This window comes from Mya arenaria, chromosome 13, assembly GCF_026914265.1.
Source record: "Mya arenaria isolate MELC-2E11 chromosome 13, ASM2691426v1".
NCBI lineage: Eukaryota > Metazoa > Mollusca > Bivalvia > Myida > Myidae > Mya > Mya arenaria.
Genome location: NC_069134.1, coordinates 981,717 through 1,001,776, shown reverse-complemented (window position 1 = coordinate 1,001,776; position 20,060 = coordinate 981,717). Strand labels below are relative to the sequence as shown.

The window sequence follows — 20,060 nt, the reverse complement described above, 5'->3', positions numbered from 1 at the left end:
CTTTCAGGAGATTTAGATATGGAAGGAAGACGCTACAGACCCGATAGTTGTTGCTTACAGGGATGGATGGGGTGTCTGGTGCCAAGGCACGGACGGAGTGTTTTAGTGATGTGACGGAGATGTCAGGAACTCCCTGATACGTTGATTTAGGGCGCTCCTGCTCTGGTAAAACAATTATAAATGTGCAACTTTAAGTGCCGTTTGAGTGATACTGTGATTATGCACGGACGTTCAGGAGCTTTCAGGTACACAAATCACTTCTAATATCTACATACGTTAATGCACCTCATTGACATAAACGTTTTGCGTAAATCACACTACATTTTACTGTAATAATTTGTCTTCGATAATTTACATCCTAGTAAAAACACTGTGTTCTTGAATGCAGTCTTCTACTTGCACAAACTTAAAACCTATATAGTCCTAGTATTCAATTCACGGACATAATTTAGGATGTCATATATCCAAATGCATACATTATGTATCAGATAATGTAAAACAAGCTGTTTTCTGTTATGATAACAAAAAAAACTAAACAAATATGCACCATTTCCAGAAATAAATAATAAATGCAGTCAATGAATAGCAGACAATTGTCTGGAATTGTGTTTCAGATACAACGGTAGATAGGGGGATACAGAATGATGAATGTAGTTCGTTGTTTGGCTCAGCTGTTTGGCTCAGCTGTGAGGCGAAGGTCTTGCTCATTGCACAACATCTAGATGGTACAGATATTGGTGATATTCCGATGATGTTCATTTAGGTCAAACAAGATTAATGGCACGTGTTTGAATTTATTCGAATTCAATCCTTTGAAACTTGGCAAATCAAACATATGTTGTCAGTGTTTGCACCATGAATACTAATGCATCTAGGAGCATCATTATTTATAGAAAACTGTGTGCAGCTATGCTAGGGAAAGAGAGACAGTAAGTTACAGCCGAACCTCTAACGTGTCTGTCTCGGGAAATATATGTGTACATCACTCAGCCATCGTGATTTATTTGAAAAATAAACTGCTGCTAATTATTTTACGCGTGTTCATGCTTTTTGTCTGTCATTTTTGCCAAGAAACGAATGTTCTTGGTAATATAACCTGTCTCTACTTGAAGATGATATGTAATTCAAATATAAATGCGCATTGAAATTGAATGTTTAGAGAACTTACATAACTCTTTATACGTTCACCATCCTTTATTCAGTTGTATTCATTTTATCGTTTAAACACGAATGTTTTTGACCAAGTTATTTTTGGAATTGAAAATGTCAAGTCGCTTAAATATATGTTCTGATTTAGATTTGTTTGTACAATTTGAAGAAATTCCTTTAATGACATTCAAAACAACCGCAATGGTATTTGTACCATCTTGATGGCGTGCAGGGACTCAATACTCGTACAGCTTCTTAAATATCACGATATAGCCCCATATTGTTTTGCACTTCGCCGGACTTTAATGTCTTTATATTTGGAGTATGTGACATTTTATATCAAGTCTTACTAATGTTGCCTTGTCTAACTTTATATTACTCTCGGCATTACCTAACATAAATACGCCGACTAATAAAAATACATCTACAATAGCGATATGGTTTAAAAACAGTAGATTTCAAGTTTAATGTATAAATGTAACAAAATGAGACTAAGCATTGTCCTTTCTGTTTTACATGAGCTTCACCGTAAACAACTGATCAATCCATAAATCCATTTCGGGTAAGACTCTGAAGCCCTAATTCATCATTTGTTTAGCAGTATATTAAATGGCTATTCCATCTCCCATCAAAAGGTCGGCGTTCCTGAATCAATCACGGTATATCGGTAAGCCTTTTATCAGGCGGCCGGGCTGAAGTAAATCTTTACCAGAGATAGACCTTATCCCTTGGAGATTAGCGGAGAAATGAGTTCCTGAGACGACCACACTGGTCAGTGCGGAGACTACGAGAGAATGTCCGCTTACGCCCGGTCAGTTAAGGACAACGTTGGGGAGACTGACCAACAGCGGGGACGCTTCATGCTCAGGTTAAGCCGACAAGAATTCACGTATATCTTTATAGCGCATACATTTTAGATATTTAATAGGAAAGAGGACAGTTTGCTGTGATGTTACAGCTATTCGCTTTGTGACAAACAATTTTGCTTTTGTTTATGAAACTAAATAAATTTCGTCAAAACCTAAAACAAGTTTATAACGGATCCCTCCAGTGTAATTATATCAAATGCTCTGACAGCAAAATTGGTCTGCTTTGAAAGTCTCCAGTCACTCGACTTAGCATATTAACAGGTCTAGCAATTTCACGCAACAAGCAATGTATTCCATTAATGTCAGCGTGCATACAAATTGGTCATTTTCTTAAGATAATAGAATGTTCAATGTATGTATTGGCTTTAATTAGGAGCGCTAAACAGATCCCAAATGGGTAATTATAACGAAATTAAATCAGTATTAGTCTACGCAGTGGAGTTAGCAGATGCAGATCGAAGTAATTACAATCCGTATAAATGCATACATGTTTAAAGAATCCATTTCTAATGAAAATATACAAGCTTAAATGCTAACGGGAACCTGTACCACAAATCTGTAACTACGACATTGGTAATTAAAATGGTACGTCAATGTACAAGCACTAACATGAAAATATGGCTTAACTTGGGGACTCGTCCTTAAACCTAAGTGCTGCTGACTTCAATCTTTACTTACATCCGACAATTTACAAGTCGTTAAAGGGCATAAAACAAATGGTAAATCATTCACAGGAATCAAGGGGTAAGTGGATCTGCCCATAAATAACGATCAACTCGTCTTTTCGGCTTATTGTCCTGTCAGTCTGAACGGGGAGATGTGCGGTGTCTTAGCGTGAAATTACCTCTCTTGCAATTTACAAAACATGCAGATTGAATGTAGGTACCTCTTAGAATGTCAAAATCCAGTAGATACGCTATAAGATTAATTTGCTGACATGCGGGAGACTGTAATGTTGTTGAGTTTTTCCCGTATGTTCTCATAATGTAACATAATGTTGTTTTAGTGTTTTGCATTTTGCTTAATGTACATTTTTTTGTTTTTATAGATTTATTAGAATTAGTAAGGTAAATATTCCCTGAGAAATTGGGGCTAGAAAGGAGGGTGACACAGTACGGTTAGAGTGGAGGTTAGCAAAGTACGGCTGGATACGAGACTGTCATAGTACGGATGGGTAGGAGACTGTCAAAGTTCGGCCGGAGAGGAGGCTGTCAAAGTACGGCTGGAGAGGAGGCTGTCAAAGTACGGCTGGAGAGGAAGCTGAGAAAGTACGGCTGGAGAGAAAGCTAAGATAGTAGGGCTGGAGAGGAAGCTAAGATAGTAGGGCTGGAGAGGAAGCTAAGAAAGTAGGGCTGGAGAGGAAGCTAAGAAAGTAGGGCTGGAGAGGAAGCTGAGAAAGTAGGGCTGGAGAGGAAGCTGAGAAAGTAGGGCTGGAGAGGAAGCTAAGAAAGTAGGGCTGGAGAGGAAGCTGAGAAAGTAGGGCTGGAGAGGAAGCTAAGAAAGTAGGGCTGGAGAGGAAGCTAAGAAAGTAGGGCTGGAGAGGAAGCTGAGAAAGTAGGGCTGGAGAGGAAGCTAAGAAAGTAGGGCTGGAGAGGAAGCTAAGAAAGTAGGGCTGGAGAGGAAGCTGAGAAAGTAGGGCTGGAGAGGAAGCTAAGAAAGTAGGGCTGGAGAGGAAGCTAAGAAAGTAGGGCTGGAGAGGAAGCTGAGAAAGTAGGGCTGGAGAGGAAGCTAAGAAAGTAGGGCTGGAGAGGAAGCTAAGAAAGTAGGGCTGGAGAGGAAGCTGAGAAAGTAGGGCTGGAGAGGAAGCTAAGAAAGTAGGGCTGGAGAGGAAGCTAAGAAAGTAGGGCTGGAGAGGAAGCTGAGAAAGTAGGGCTGGAGAGGAAGCTGAGAAAGTAGGGCTGGAGAGGAAGCTAAGAAAGTAGGGCTGGAGAGGAAGCTAAGAAAGTAGGGCTGGAGAGGAAGCTGAGAAAGTAGGGCTGGAGAGGAAGCTAAGAAAGTAGGGCTGGAGAGGAAGCTGAGAAAGTAGGGCTGGAGAGGAAGCTAAGAAAGTAGGGCTGTATAGGAGGCTGACTAAGTAGGGCTGGAGAGGAGGCTGACTAAGTACGGCTTGAGAGGAGGCTGACTAAGTACGGCTGGAGAGGAAGCTGAGAAAGTACGGCTTGAGAGGAAGCTAAGAAAGTAGGGCTGAAAAGGAGGCTGACTAAGTACACCTTGAGAGGAGGCTGTCAAAGTACGGCTGGAGAGGAAGCTGAAAAAGTACGGCTGGAGAGGAGACTGACAAAGAATGGCTGGAGAGGAGGCTGCAAAGTACGGCTGGATAGGAGACTGTCAAATTACAGCTTGATAGGAGAATGTCAAGGTACAGCTGGAGAGGAAGATGAGAAAGTACGGCTCGAGAGTAGACTGTCAATGTACGGCTAGAGAGGAGGTTTTTTAAAATACGGCTGGATAGGAGGCTGTCAAAGTAAGGCTGGAGAGAAAGCTGTCAAAGTACGACTGCAGACGAGGCTGTCAAAGTACGGCTGGAGAGAAAGCTGTCGAAGTACGGCTGGAGACGAGGCTGTCAAAGTACGGCTGGAGAGAAAGCTGACAAAGTACGGCTGGAGACGAGGCTTGTCAAAGTACGGCTGGAGTGAAGGCCGTCAAAGTAAGGCTGAAGAGGAGGCTGACAAAGTACGGCTGGAGTGGAGACTGACAAAAGACAGCTATATAGGAGACTGACTAAGTGCGGTTGGAGAAGACGCTGTCAAAGTACGGCTATAGAGGAGGCTGTCAGAGTACGACAGGAGAGGAGACTGTCAATGTACGGCTGGAAAGGAAGCTGTCTAGGTACGGCTGGAGAAGAGGCTGACAAAGTGCAGCTGGAGAGTTCGGCTTGGGAGGAGGCTGTCAATTTACGGCTGTATAGGAGGCTGACTAAGTACGGCTGGAGAGGAAGCTGTCAATGTAGGGCTGGAGAGAAAGCTGTCAAAGTACGGCTGGATAGGAGGCTGTACAATGTACTCCAACCGTTTGTATTTTCAGTCCCTTAAATAGTGATATTTTGGGGTTTTCGTTGTTGTTGTTTTGATTCCTAATGGAGAGGCTTCTCAGATGTTTTGTTATATTTTATTATGCTAGAAGCTTCTAGTATTTCGACTTCATCTTTTCTCGCAGATTCGACCGGTGAGTTATTACTGCAATAATAGTAATAAATCGTTTTTGAACTTCTTTTAATATAAGGCGGTCAATTATACTCTGTGAAAAATTAGAGGCGAGGTTCTTGGCAGATCAGATAAACAGTAAAATAAGGTCGTACACCGCGGATAAATCTCCCGGTCGGTGGGAATCAAACACTCATTCGGACGTTTTTTATTACATCTCAATATGTACAAGTTCTAATAAATTACACGTTAGATGTAATAACTTCTAGTATGAAAATCTTATGTAAACTCTAAGTAAACTTCATTGTCAATTAAGTCTGTTAGAACGCTATTTTAGGAAGCGGCATAAAATCAGATTTTCTTTAAATATTAAGATTAATATCTAATAAACAAATTTGTGAAAACTATAATTTTGTACACTTCCTACATCAATTAATTTGCTAAAAATAAACTGAAACTATCTACATTCAATTTATCTTTACTCTTGGGCGATGTCTCAAATATTGTATTTCAATTTCTTAAAGCTTTAATTAATTATTAATTGCTTGTCATTTTTAGTAAGAATTTTGAAATATAGGTTCTCGTCGACATGCAAAATTGTCTCTCAAAAACCATTCATTTATTTAAAAATTAACAATCGGTAAAATAAGTCACCACCTAACTCAATTTACCACCCATTTGAAGCAGCATATTAGCGCGATAGCTCATTTATTACATTTGTCAAAATCGCAAGATTAATTAGCCGCATATACGCATTAAATCTAAAATGTCGACCCATAATGGGCCTGGGACGACCTCTGTTATGTTTGGATGGATATTTGTATTTATTTAGATTCATTTTCACTTTATGTAATTTAGAATGACAGGTAAACGCATTAGCTATGGAAGACTTTTAATTCATTTAAATGTATTTCTATTTATGATGCATAATTTACAATTTTACTCACAGGTTTATCGCTTATGCAGGTCATTAATTAAAAAAAAATCAAATAAATTCTTCGTCTGACAAATGTAATTAAATGTTTGAAAACTACTTTTCTCTTTCTCCCGTTTGCAATTGAGTATACTCCCGTAATTTATTGATATCAAAGGCTTTAACTCGGTTTGTTCTGTATTAGTCATGTTGATATATGAAATTGGCCGGCGTAACATCGGTAGCCGTAACTCAAATGATTAAAAGAAAATAAACTTACGTGCAGTTAGACTGTTATCCTGCTATTTGCTATCCAAACTGTGCACCGATAGGAATGAAAATAATTAATCACAGAAGCGATTTCCCCCACTGTTATTCCTCACAGCCAGTATGTGTAAAACTGCTTAAATAATATTTGTTTCCAATAATTTTATAGAGCGCTTTTCTCACATTCTACAAATTCAAGCCACTTGCGTTTCAGACTTGGCCTGCAGATATTTCACGCGTTTATTTTTTGAAACAGCTAAAACTCCAACACCCTGTTTTTTCGTGTGCCTTTGATATTATGTTTTGCCTACATCTAAGATGGATGAAGGTATGAGGCTCCCGTCAGTTGCGGTGTGAAGTCTGTACAGACACACTGCTCTATAATACTCTCAACTTTGGCCACACGAAAGGTTCACGTCTAAAACTTATTATCCAAAATATTACAGCATTTGCTTTAAACAAACTCCCTCTTAATCCTTGAGTTCCAATAGAGTATCCAATGAGTATTCCTTTAAAATAATTCTCAATTTAATTATTATATTATGTTATGTCTTTTTCTTATATCCCTCTCGCTGTTCTATATCATTATGATAACAGATAACAAAAATTGCAAGGTTATCAGAAAACAGTTCACCAGTGTTCAGTCACATAGCTTCATATCAGGTCCGATTTATTTACTTTTTTACCAGTTATTCACCATAGTCGTCTCTATCAGTGGTTATCGGGGTATCATTTGTATCTGTCGAACTATCGCTAGTCAGGTCGTTCTCGTTTAATCCGGGTATATAACTTTTTGCTACCCTCATTAATACAAAACTCCGCATCAAAGTCAGCAAGGATATCTCGCTCGCTTTAACAAATTCCAGCTTGAAGGATGGATATTTTATATGTGTATCCGATGTGCTGCTCTATTTTCATATCAAACATGCGAGGTTTACATTGCAAAGTTGATACCTCGGTGCAAATTTCATGTTTTTCCACATGATAAATTTCATTGGAGCACCTTCCTTAACGCGCCATCTCGACTTTAAACACCGACTCCAGTCGAACGATCCTATAATAGCGCCTTAAACAGCCGCATTGTAAACCGTTCACTTCATGTAGTATCATGAGTTCATATTGAGAAGGGCTCATCTGACGATGATTGCTGTTATTGGTTTGCCACGTTAAGTCTAATGAATCAACAAATGCTGTCATGTAATTAACAGTTATACAAAAATAACAAAATGATTGTCAATTTCAAAAAAAGTTTTCAATATGATATCTGTAAATCTTATACTCAATTCAAATCAACTCATCCGGCTCCACGAGTCGGGTTACAATTGTATTTTATTTATTTTTTATACGAATGCCCGTGAAGTTATGTTTGTTAACTTACAATAATACGCATAAAAGTTAAGTGATATCCAAGTATCACGTCTCTTTTACCGAAGTATAACTTTGCTGTAGAGACAAATTACATAAAACAAGCGTTCAATTAATGAATTATTGGGCTGTATCTAAATTGCTTTGGTAAGGTACTCTGATTAACTGGATATAAAACATGCACATTATCAGACATCCCATGCTAGTTTATGTCTCGTATCATCTTATATTGCACAGCTTACTTGAAAAATCAACCGTCATTAAATCGCATGATTCTCCCATCGCATTTGTTTATCAAATGCATATTACGATTGATTACCATCCGATCGAAGCACTCAAAACTCCAATTTAAAAATGAAATAAATTTCATTGTTAATGCTATTTTAACGAGTGTTTCACAATGAGAGGGATGCAATGGGCTTATCATACACAGTTCCAGGCTCAGAGTTTGGTTCACTTTTGGAACAAAGACAATCTTTTTGAATGAAGCGTAATATACCGTAATGTTTTGATGCTATATCTGATCTATAAATCCTGGTTTATAACTCTATTACTTTCTTTGTATTTCGATATGTCACGTGTGTACACATATCTATGTATGTGTGTTGAATGTAAAAACAACATTAAGCTGCACTCTCATATATTTGCTTTTTTGCAACTCTTTTTATCTTGGAATGAGCAATATTTTGCGTAAATATCTGCAAACCATTGATAAAAGACTGCTGACAAAAGATCAGATCTCAGATTTTTCTTTTTCCGCTCCAAAATATCCGTTTTATGGCTAAAAACGTTACTAACGGTTTCAGAAAATTCATAAGCAACATTTTTTGAACTTAAATATAAAATTCTGCAAACTAATGTTTTGTCAGCAGTCATTTATGACTGGTTTACATGCATTTTCGCAAAAATTGGCTCGTTCCAAGACAAAAAATATATATACAAGTTATCAAAACATTCAATCTGTGAGGGTGCAGCTTTAAACGTGATTTTTTTAATAAAATGCACAGTGTTGGATTCATTGTACAAATACAATCATAGAAAATGATCAGCAGGTTCCCAATAATACAATAAAAACTACAGGGTCAATTCCAGTAGTAAAACAAATCAGATTTAAAACTGTTTAAAGGCTCAAGGTAATGGCCGATACAACATTGACCGAGAGACACACACGTACAAACACCACGGACAGACAACCCACGCATCTGACTAGCTTGGCCGATAATTACCGATAATTACCGCCCTTGGACCGGTCAATGAAACACGAGTTATCTGGAACTTGAGTATACTGGGGAGAGGGAGGGGGAGGGTCAACTAGTTTATAATGCCGTAACCTCAAAGTTGTTCCATCGTGTATCAATAATTACAAACATAAAATACCTCCAATTCAAATGTGCATTCATGACAATGGAGAGAAATCCTGCACCTCACACGAACATGCAATGTTTACTGTAATTTATTATAAAACATCATCGTGTAGCGACAGGAACGTTAGTTATGTTTTCATTAATCATTACGTAATAACAACAAAGTATTCAGTTGTCGTCCGTTCATTTCTGCGTAGATTAACTGTTTCGTACTAAGACAGTTTACACTAACAACTTTGCAGAGCGTTTTACTGGCAAACGTTTCCGGTTTTTTTATGTTGATTAGCAATGGTTCTACCTTTTTTTTCAACTAAATATGAATGGAAAATGTTTGGTTTGATGAAAGCTATGATCATTTAAAAATTACTTCTACTTTTTACTCCGGAAGACAAAGTTTAATGGAACCACATGCATAAGAAAATGTGTTTAGATATCTCTTTTAAACAAACGTGAAACAATGTTAATTGGCTTGGCTCAGTTTTTCATGGGCGTTAACCTTGAATAGTTCATAATAAAGTTGCTTTGCGTATTAGTTCGAACTTGGTCCTGGGTCCTGGGTCTGACTACATAAAAAATGCTGCTGTCACCATTTTTAGTCTGACTACAGGTAAAGTTGCTACTACTGCTGCCGCCAATATTACGCCTGAGTCTGACCACATGAAGGGTTGCATCTGCTGCTGCTTCACGCGTTGACTCCTCGTCTGACCACATGTAGAGTTGCATCTGCTGCTGCTCCCCGCGTTGCTTCTAAGTTTGACTACATGTAGAGTTGCATCTGCTGCTTCCCGTGTTGCTTCTAAGTTTGACTACATGTAGAGTTGCATCTGCTGCTGCTCCACGCGTTGCTTCTAAGTTTGACTACATGTAGAGTTGCATCTGCTGCTGCTTCCCGCGTTGCTTCTTAGTTTGACTACACGTGCAGTTGCATCTGCTGCTGCTTCCCGCGTTGCTTCTAAGTTTGACTACACGTACAGTTGCATTTGCTGCTGCTTCCCGCGTTGCTTCTTAGTTTGACTACATGTAGAGTTGCATCTGCTGCTGCTCCACGCGTTGCTTCTAAGTTTGACTACATGTAGAGTTGCATCTGCTGCTGCTCCCCGGGTTGCTTCTTAGTTTGACTACACGTAGAGTTGCATCTGCTGCTGCTCCACGCGTTGCTTCTAAGTTTGACTACACGTAAAGTTGCATCTGCTGCTGCTCCCCGCGTTGCTTCTTAGTTTGACTACATGTAGAGTTGCATCTGCTGCTGCTCCCCGCGTTGCTTCTTAGTTTGACTACATGTAGCCGTCACCCTTGTTCCTGTTTCTGGCTTGAGCTGCAGTAGTCAAAGACAGAACCTATATTTGATATTGGTATTAATGAAAAGCAAAATGATGTTTGATTTTGTTTTGTTTCTGAAACACTGAGCGGTTGTATGTTAGTACCATTGAACCATTTCATATTATATCAAACTACAAAGACAAGCCCGGGGGTTAAATTATCGTTTTATGGCACAAATACCTGCCAACGCAAATCAGACTGGTAGATAATTGCATTGGTAAGGATTACATTAATAAGTTTGCTCCTTGATATAGTTTTAGATTTAGATCTCATAAACTAGTTCCTTCCCTGGTCGTCCTGTATTTAAGTAAAATCTGTGTCTTTTTCCTAGTTGCGGTGTGAGTCGTTTAAGCTAAGAAACAAGTTCATTGTTTTGTGTTATTATTTTCACTTCTGGGCTCTTTGTTGAAGTGTTTGACGCAATTCTCATTAAACACAAACTGCAGCTGCAAATTATAAATGGTGTGATTTGAAGAGTTTTCTGTCTAATAACTACATTTGTATAATGATTTACATGATTCAGATCGGGTTGATTGCAGATTGCCTCACATATGTTTTATAAACCAGGTGCAACCCTACTTACAGCTACAATGGATCATAACGTGCACCAGTATATATATAAATATTTATAACAGTTACCCTAACTAAAGCAGTCGAAGTTACATCTACCTTAATGGTTCTTCGTGTGGATGAGTGTATGCCAGTTACCCGAGTTACAGCAATCCTAGATACAGCTACCCTGATTCTTTACGTGTTCCATTGTATAACAGTAACTTATTACAGCTACCATAACGTTGTCCAGTGAATAAATTGTATCATAGTTACAGCTACCCCAGTTCTGAACGTGTACCAATGTATTACAGTTACCCTTGTTGCAGCTGCCCTTGTTAGTAACGCGTACCAGTGTACAACAGTAACCTTGATTACAGCTGCCCTGGTTATAACGTGCACCAATGTATAACTGTATAACAAGTTACAGCTTCCCTGGTTCGTTACGTGTACCAGGGTATAATAGTAAACCAAGCTACACCTACTCTGGTTCGTTACGTGTACCAGTGTATAATAGTAAACCAAGTTACAGCTTCCCTGGTTCGTTACGTGTACCAGTGTATAATAGTAAACCAAGCTACACCTTCTCTGGTTCGTTACGTGTACCAGTGTATAAAAGTAAACCAAGTTAAATCTTCCCAGGCTCTTTACATGTACCAGTGTATAACAGTAATCCAAGCTACAGCTTACCTTGTTCGTTACGTGTACCAATGTAAAACAGTAAACCAAGCTTAAGCTTCCCTTCGTGTACCAATCTATAACAGTCAACCAAGGTACAGCTTCCCTGGTTCGTTACCTGTACCAGTGTATAACAGTAATCCAAGCTACGCTTACCTGTTCGTTACGTGTACCAATGTAAAACAGTAAACCAAGCTAAAGCTTCCCTTCGTGTACCAATCTATTACAGTCAACCAAGGTACAGCTTCCCTGGTTCGTTACCTGTACCAGTGTATAACAGTAAATCAAGTTACAGCTTCCCTGGTTCGTTACGTATACCAGTGTATAACAGTAAACCAAGGTACAGCTTCCCTGGTTCGTTACGTATACCAGTGTATAACAGTAAACCAAGTTACAACTTCCCTGGTTCGTTACGTATACCAGTGTATAACAGTAAACCAAGTTACAGCTTCCCTGGTTCGTTACGTATACCAGTGTATAACAGTAAACCAAGTTACAGCTTCCCTGGTTCGTTACGTATACCAGTGTATAACAGTAAACCAAGTTACAGCTTCCCTGGTTCGTTACGTATACCAGTGTGTAACAGTAAACCAAGTTACAGCTTCCCTGGTTCGTTACGTATACCAGTGTGTAACAGTAAACCAAGTTGCAGCTTCCCTGGTTCGTTACCTGTACCAGTGTATAACAGTAAACCAAGTTACAGCTTCCCTGGTTCGTTACGTATACCAGTGTATAACAGTAAACCAAGTTACAGCTTCCCTGGTTCGTTACGTATACCAGTGTATAACAGTAAACCAAGTTACAGCTTCCCTGGTTCGTTACGTATACCAGTGTGTAACATTTACCCTTGTTACAGCAACCCTAGTTACAGCTACCCTGCTTAATGCCTTGCACCATTGTAAAACAGTTACCCTACTGCGTCTGCTGCTTCCATTACAGTAACCCTAGTAAGAGCTACCCTGTATATCGTAGTTAACCAGTGTATAACCCTAAGTACAGGAAATTTATATTACAGCTGAGCTTGTTTTTAAGGCACACAAATGTATTACAGTAACGCTACCCTGGTTATAGCTACACTGGATGTTAGTGTCCAGAATATCACATTAACCCTAGTCACAGCTGCTCTGTTGTTTCGTGCACCAGTGTTAAACATTAACCTTAGTCACTGCTACCCTAGTAACAAACGACCTGTTTTTTAAGCGCACCAGTGTATAACAGTTACCTTATTCAAATCATCTCCAGTTAAAGCTGACCATGTCTATTACGCATACCAGTAACCCAAGTTAGAGCTAGCTTGGTTCTTTACGTGCACAAGTGTATAGCAGTAACCCAAGTTAGAGCTACCCTTGTGCTTTACATACACCTATGTTATAACAGTTACTCTAATTACAGCAACCGTACTTACAACTACCCTAGTGCTATACATGCACCATTGTATAACAGTAACCCTAGTTACAGCAGCACAGGTTTGAGCTACCCTGGTTATATACATGCACCAGTATATAACAGAAACCTTAGTTACAGCAGCCCTGGTTACAGCTACCCTGTTTATTTACGTGCACAATTATATGACAGTAATCCTAGTTACAGCAAACCTAGTTACAGCTACCCTGTTTATTTACGTGCACCATTATAAAACAGTTACCCTAGTTACAGGAGCCCTGGTTACAGCTACCCTGTTTATTTACGTGCACAATCATACAACAATAACCCCAGTTACAGCGGCCCTGGTTACAGCTATCCTGTTTATTTGCGAGCACCATTATATAACAGTAACCCTAGTTACAACAACCCTGGTTTCAGCTACCCTGCTTCTATACATGCACCATTATAAAACAGTAACCCTAGTTACAGCTACCCTGTTTATTTACGTGCACCATTATATAACAGTAACCCTAGTTACAGCAACCATGGTTTCAGCTACCCTGGTTCTATACATGCACCATTATAAAACAGTAACCCTAGTTGCAGCTACCCTGTTTATTTACGTGCACCATTATATAACAGTAACCCTAGTTACAGCAACCATGGTTTCAGCTACCCTGGTTCTATACATGCACCATTATAAAACAGTAACCCTAGTTACAGCAGTACCCTGGTTCTATACATGCACCATTATAATATTTTAACAGTAGCCCTAGTTACAGCAGCCCTGGTAACAGCTTCCCTGTTTATTTCGTGCACAATTATATAACAATAACCCTAGTTACAGCAACCCCAGTAACAGCTACCCTGTTTTTTTACGTTGACCATTATATAACAGTAGCCCTAGTTACAGCCACCCTGGTTACAGCTACCCTGTTTAATTACGTGCACCATTATATAACAGTTACAAGTGTTACTGGAACCCTGGTTGCAGCTACCCTGATTATTTACGTGCATCATTATACAACATTAATACCATTATATAACAATAACCCTAGTTACAGCAGCCTTGGTTACAGCTACCCTGATTATTTACGTGCACCATTATATAACAGTAACCCTAGTTAGAGCAACCTTGGTATCAGCTACCCTATTTATATACGTGCACCATTATATAACAGTAACACTAGTTACAGTAAACCTAGTTGAAGCTACCCTGTTTATTTACATGCACCATTATATAACAGTAACCCTAGTAAGTGCTACCCTTGTTTCAGCTACCCTGTTTATTTACGAGCACCAGTAAAGTGGTATAACACTGACACTCGGGTCCTACGTAAAGAATTCCACCCGAGGGCGGAAATAAATATGTGTGCGTGTTCTGACTTTTATTTAATTGAATACGGAAACAAGTTACTTAAATTCTTTGTCATTTAAGTGAATGACTGATACAGTAATCACATGTTTAGTGTAAAGAGGCTTTACCATAAGGTTGTCAAAATCTACCGACGGCATCAAGACAATCAATTACCGGCAAATGATAAATCATTGTTTCAATAACATCACACTAGCCTTTCTTCAAATCTGACACATTAATATAATTTAAATTGATTATTAATAGTTATATACCGATACGTAATATGTCTGTGGTTGTCAAATATTTGAGGTTAACTTGGCCAAACCTGTCCAACCTCAATGTGTGGTGAATGTGATACATAAAAATTGGAACATTCTTCACACCATTTACAGCTTGCTTTTCAAATGAACTCATGGCATTATTATTTGTTTAAATAAAGGTTTATGTTATCCTAGCCTTCTTTTCAAGTGTGATGTTAAAAAATCTGTTTAACTCACGACTTTTTTCGGGACTTTTCAGTTTATTAGCATATCGATGCTTACATTGCACACAGTCGAAATCAAATGTCATATTCTGCCTAACAGAATATTCTGTTAAGGCACATGCATGTTTGTGATTTCTATAATTTTACACAAACATACCAAGTTGTCAAGGAACCACATAGTGCAATGTTAAAAAAGGTCAGTTAAGCCATATATTTTAAACACACGTCAAACGCTGTTTATCAGTTTGGCTCAGATTTTCATGCCAGTTAACTTAACTGAAAAGTTCATTATAAAGTTGCCTTGTATGATATCTCGGACTTGTGTTTTGTATGAAGATTTGATACAATTTTTGTTGCCACCATTACTTCTGAGTCTGACAAATTTTAGAATTTCGACTTCTTCTGTTGCCACAATTGCTTCCCGGTCTGTATACATGTAGAGTTGCTCGTGTTGATGCTACTGCCACCATCCCTTCTCAGTCTGACCTCAATTAGAATTACTACTGCTTCTGTTGCCATAATTGCTTCAAGGTATGTTGCTACAAATTATTTTGTGTCTGACTGCTGTCACCATTGTTCCTGGCTCCGACTTCTTCTAGAGTTGCTACTGCTTCTGCTGCTGCCATTGCTTCTCTGTCTAACTACATTAAGAACTGCTTCTGTCACCACTTCTTATGAGCCTAACTTCATTTAAAGGTGCTACTGCCGCTGCTGCAATCAATGCGTTTGAGTCTTAGTACATGTAAAGTAGCCTTTGCTGCTGTTCTGATAATTGCTTCTAAGTCTACGTGAAGAGAAGCTACTGCTGCATCTAACACCATTGCATCTGTGTCTTACTACATGTATGGTTGTGATTGCTTATGCTTCGACCATTGGGTATAACTTCATGTAGAGATGCCACTGCCACTGATGCATACATTCACTTGAGTCTAAGTAGATGTAAAGTTGCTTTGGCTGCTGTTTTCATATTTGTTTCTGCGTCTGACTATATGTAAAGTTGCGACTATTGCTGCTAATACTACTGCTTCTGACTGCTGCTGCTTTCACCATTGCTTCTGATTCTAATATCTGGTAGAATTTTTACTGCTGCTGCCACCATTTAATTTTAGTCTAAGTACATGTATAATTGCTACTGCTGCTATTGTCATAATCACTTTTGAGTCTTACTACATGTAGGGTTACTACTGCTGTAGTTGTCACCATTGCATCTGCATCTAACTATATGCAGAGTTGCTACTGCTTCTGTTGCCACCATTGCTTCTCTGTCTGACTTTATGTATAGTTGCTTCTGCTTTTGCTGTTCTCAAGATTGCTTCTGAGTATGTATACATTATTATTATTATTATTATTATTATTATTATTATTATTATTATTATTATTATTATTATTATATAACAAGATCTCTCGTAGGATAGTGCGCTAGACTTTACACCGCTTTGTTTGATAAATAAGTTCATAATTTATGTTATAAGTATATGTGCCTGTCAAAAACAATCGAGGAAAAGGTGCAAAGGGACATGAATTGTATTTAGGTTAATATTGAGCTATGTAACCTAATTGTGTGATGTCCCTGAACAGCAGTTACTGTGTGAAGTAATATGTCCATTTAATGAACATTATTTGACATCTCAACTCGGAGTTAAAACCCCAGATTTCCCTAAAACTCTAGTTAAACTTTTTAAGTCCATCAAGGGCCACACATTGTATTTAGGATTATATGGAGTTAAGATATCTAATGATGAGATGTTCGCGAACAGCAATGTGAAGTATGAAGTCCATTGAACGGACATGAATTCTGAGTTAAAACACTTAGTTGCCCTTAAACCTTAACCAGCGTTTATTGGCGAATCGGCATGTTTGCCTTTGTCAAAACTATTTATTTATGACCAAGACACAAAAGTTTAATGATATAGCAATTATGTAATGCCAAAAAAACATATATATTTACAAAAGAAATATCCTATTGAAATATGAGAAATATAACCAACAAAAACAGCTTTAAGCTTTACTTGTCTTAATACATCGCACTCAGCTAAATTTTGTAAAAAAAAATCCCTCTTTACTGACATCAAATATTTAAATTTAGCCATGTTTGTTCGGTTGAATTTAATACGATATTTATTTCTAAAAAGGCTGTACAACGTAGAAAAATGATATTCAGAGTTTGGACATATTGGTCTCTTACTCTTTGGGTTAACAAAGGAATATAAGTGTCATCAATATTAAAATTAACTAACAAATAACCATAGCCCATTCTGTTAAACAAATTAGACATAACTGAGTACTATATTTTGTTTCTAACAAGACGTATGTTATCATTACGATGAATATTGTATACTTTTGTAAACACACAGTGCATTAAAGAATTTGGATTCTTATAAATTATTATCAAATATTTTAGTGCTTTCTCTTTACAGATAACAGACAAAGGGACATTTACAGAAACTTAAGCTGATGTTGTAAACAGGATCGGCGGTAAATAATGCGATATCATAAGCAAACAATAGCATAAAAATAGATAGTGTATCAATGTGTCTCTCATTTAAATTGTGAAAGTCAATAGAGTCTTTAACAACAGTGATAAACTTAATGGATAAAAGGATAAAGGCTCCCCTTGTTTAACACCAAGTAAAATAAGAAACATATCAGAGTAAGACATATTGCCAGCATCCTTAATACAAGCCTTAACACTTCTTTATACAAACTTTATCACCTTGGAGCTTACGCCAGATTCTATTAATTGTATACATAATGCATCATGGATAACGGTATCGAATGCTTTTTCGTAATCAACAAATGCACAATATAGTTTATGTTTGCTTAGAATAATAATCTGAATTAAAGTATGTCGGATAAAATGCAATCAGAAGTACTACTGACTTTTTCTAACCAATAGTAAAGTATAAAGTACATTGAATGAAGGATATGGGATTTATTAGAGCAAATCCCAACTTGACCTAAAAGTTGACACAATGTGCCCTAAAACTAAGTTTCCAAGTCAATCAGGGGCCGTAATTTGTATTTTGGATGATATGGAATTATGGAACCTATTTGTGTAACGGTCCTTATTAACTGAATGAAGTCTGAAATTAATTGAATAAACGGTATTGGAGTTATAAGTGAAAATGCCAACTTCCCTTAATATCTTAACCGGACGCCGTAAGCAACGCCGGGGCGAGTAGTATATTCTCCTTATTCTTTGAACAGTCAAGCTAAAATAAACAAAACGTGTCAATTTCCGTCAAATAACATTACTTTTTTTGCAAAGCTGTTTACTTCCATATTAATTAATGGACTCCTGAAATAGTTTGTTTTGCGCAAGCATAGATCTGAAAGCTGCTTTTGGTTCTATAATTGAAAAAAAAACCGGTTCGCGGTGAAAAATTTAGGTGCGAATGCACTAAAATAAATCGGTAAAGCTGCGGACCAAAACATCAATTGGTTACGGACCTAAAGAACATATACATGGACCTAAAAAAGAGGACATATAAACCACTGATTGGAAACTGTCCGATATTGGTGAAACGATTAAAACAATCAATCGCTAACCTAAGTAAAATGTCGACGAAATTTAATCATTTTGAAGAACACTCGTACAACTTTTTCGTTTAATCATATAACCAAAATAGCGCTTTATGTGGTTGTTTGAATATTTATTTATCATAATAAATCATTGTATTGATGTCGGGAACATCAATTGCAGAACCTTAGGCTTTTTAGAAAAATACTTTTATTGTGTTTACTTTTTGTCTTTCCCGGTCGCCAGAATTAGGCAGAGAAAAACAGGAGAAATATATGGCTACGAAAATAAGAGATACTAATATACAACAATACAACATAATTTCATAAAATACAAATCAATTTGTACGTTACAGCAGTAAATACAAAGATTGCAGCGAACAAATGATGCACAATTTCTCGACCCCAAACAAGATGGCGGAAACTCTCAGAAATAATATCAGGAATGTGCTCGGATAAAATCGCGCTGTACGCGAGATAGAAAATAATCTATATATAGACATAGAAGGAAGTCTATAATCCATGGTTTATAGGTCCGTCTTAGTATGTTGTTGATAATTTAGTTTAAGAAATGTAACATAATACACTCCTTCATTATACCTTATTTGTTTGTCTTATAAAAATTATGTTTTATTAAGGTGCTGTGTTTAATTATCTATATGTAACATAATGTTTATAAAATCCATATTTAAAAAAAAAAAATTGTACGTTTAGTATGTTAAATGTTTGCAATGTTTTAACATGTATATGGCATATGTTCGCATGCATTTGTGACATGTGTTGATGAATAAACTTGTCAACTTGCCTACAAGAAAGAAATAACACAGATAAGACTCTAACAGGATTAAATTCAGCGGAGAATTTTTCGTCAGGTTACCATATTGTCATAATCATTAAATACCGCTCCACAAAGCATGTTAAAATTTAGTATACCTCTTAAATATTAATCAGTTGCCAGATTCACTAGTTGTAATTATATCCTTACATTTCCCAAATACCCAGCACATGTGTTTATGTTACACATATGAGTGTTATATTACAAACTTCAATGGCGAGGTGTCGGTATTAATGATTTGGGAAATTTTGGTAAAGTGCTTAACGCTATAAGCACTAAATACATTATGCAGCTGCATACTATGAAATAATAAGTGATTTGTAGAATTTTCTGTCTAATAACTAAAGATATGTACACCGATTGCTCAGGGATATAAACATTTTTGAATATTGCTTCACAGATGCGTTATGGACAATTAGCGCGTTGTCAAAGTCAGTCATCTAATTTGCCAGGAAATATTGGAATTAGGAGACCTAATTTACTTTTCAGTAGAAGAGTTTATGATAAACAATGTACAGATGCACAAAACATATTGCTGATTCTACTTACATTTTATATACAATAAAAATGTTATCTTATTACGTGTGTTTATAATGCATTAAATCATTTACATACTGTTATGTATGCATATCATCTTCAAAGACTAAACTCTTAAAATAAATTACGTTATAATATATCGTATAATGTCTAACGTATACCAATGGTTAATAAAGATATTTTTTTAATTTTAAAAAAGATGCAACAATATCAAGAGATAAGAGTTTAAGACCACGTGACTTCAACCTGAAGATGAAAATACTTCATTGTTGTTGTGTTCTTTTTTAAAGTATTTTGGCGGCTCGCCTCTCGCGCGATGGCCGTCTGTCGGCTTCCCTTTTCTGGC

The 20,060-nt window shown here is 37.4% G+C and overlaps 1 protein-coding gene across 1 annotated transcript in view; it reads right to left on the bottom strand.

Annotated features, from left to right (window-relative positions):
• The window catches only part of LOC128213601 (FRAS1-related extracellular matrix protein 1-like), a 63,967-nt gene extending 56,597 nt beyond the window's left edge, over positions 1–7,370 (bottom strand). Inside the window, exon 1 of the mRNA XM_052919500.1 lies at positions 6,355–7,370. The gene's annotated coding sequence lies outside the window, so the exon portion shown is untranslated. The remainder of the gene's footprint in view (positions 1–6,354) is intronic.
• Between the last annotated feature and the right edge of the window lie 12,690 nt (positions 7,371–20,060).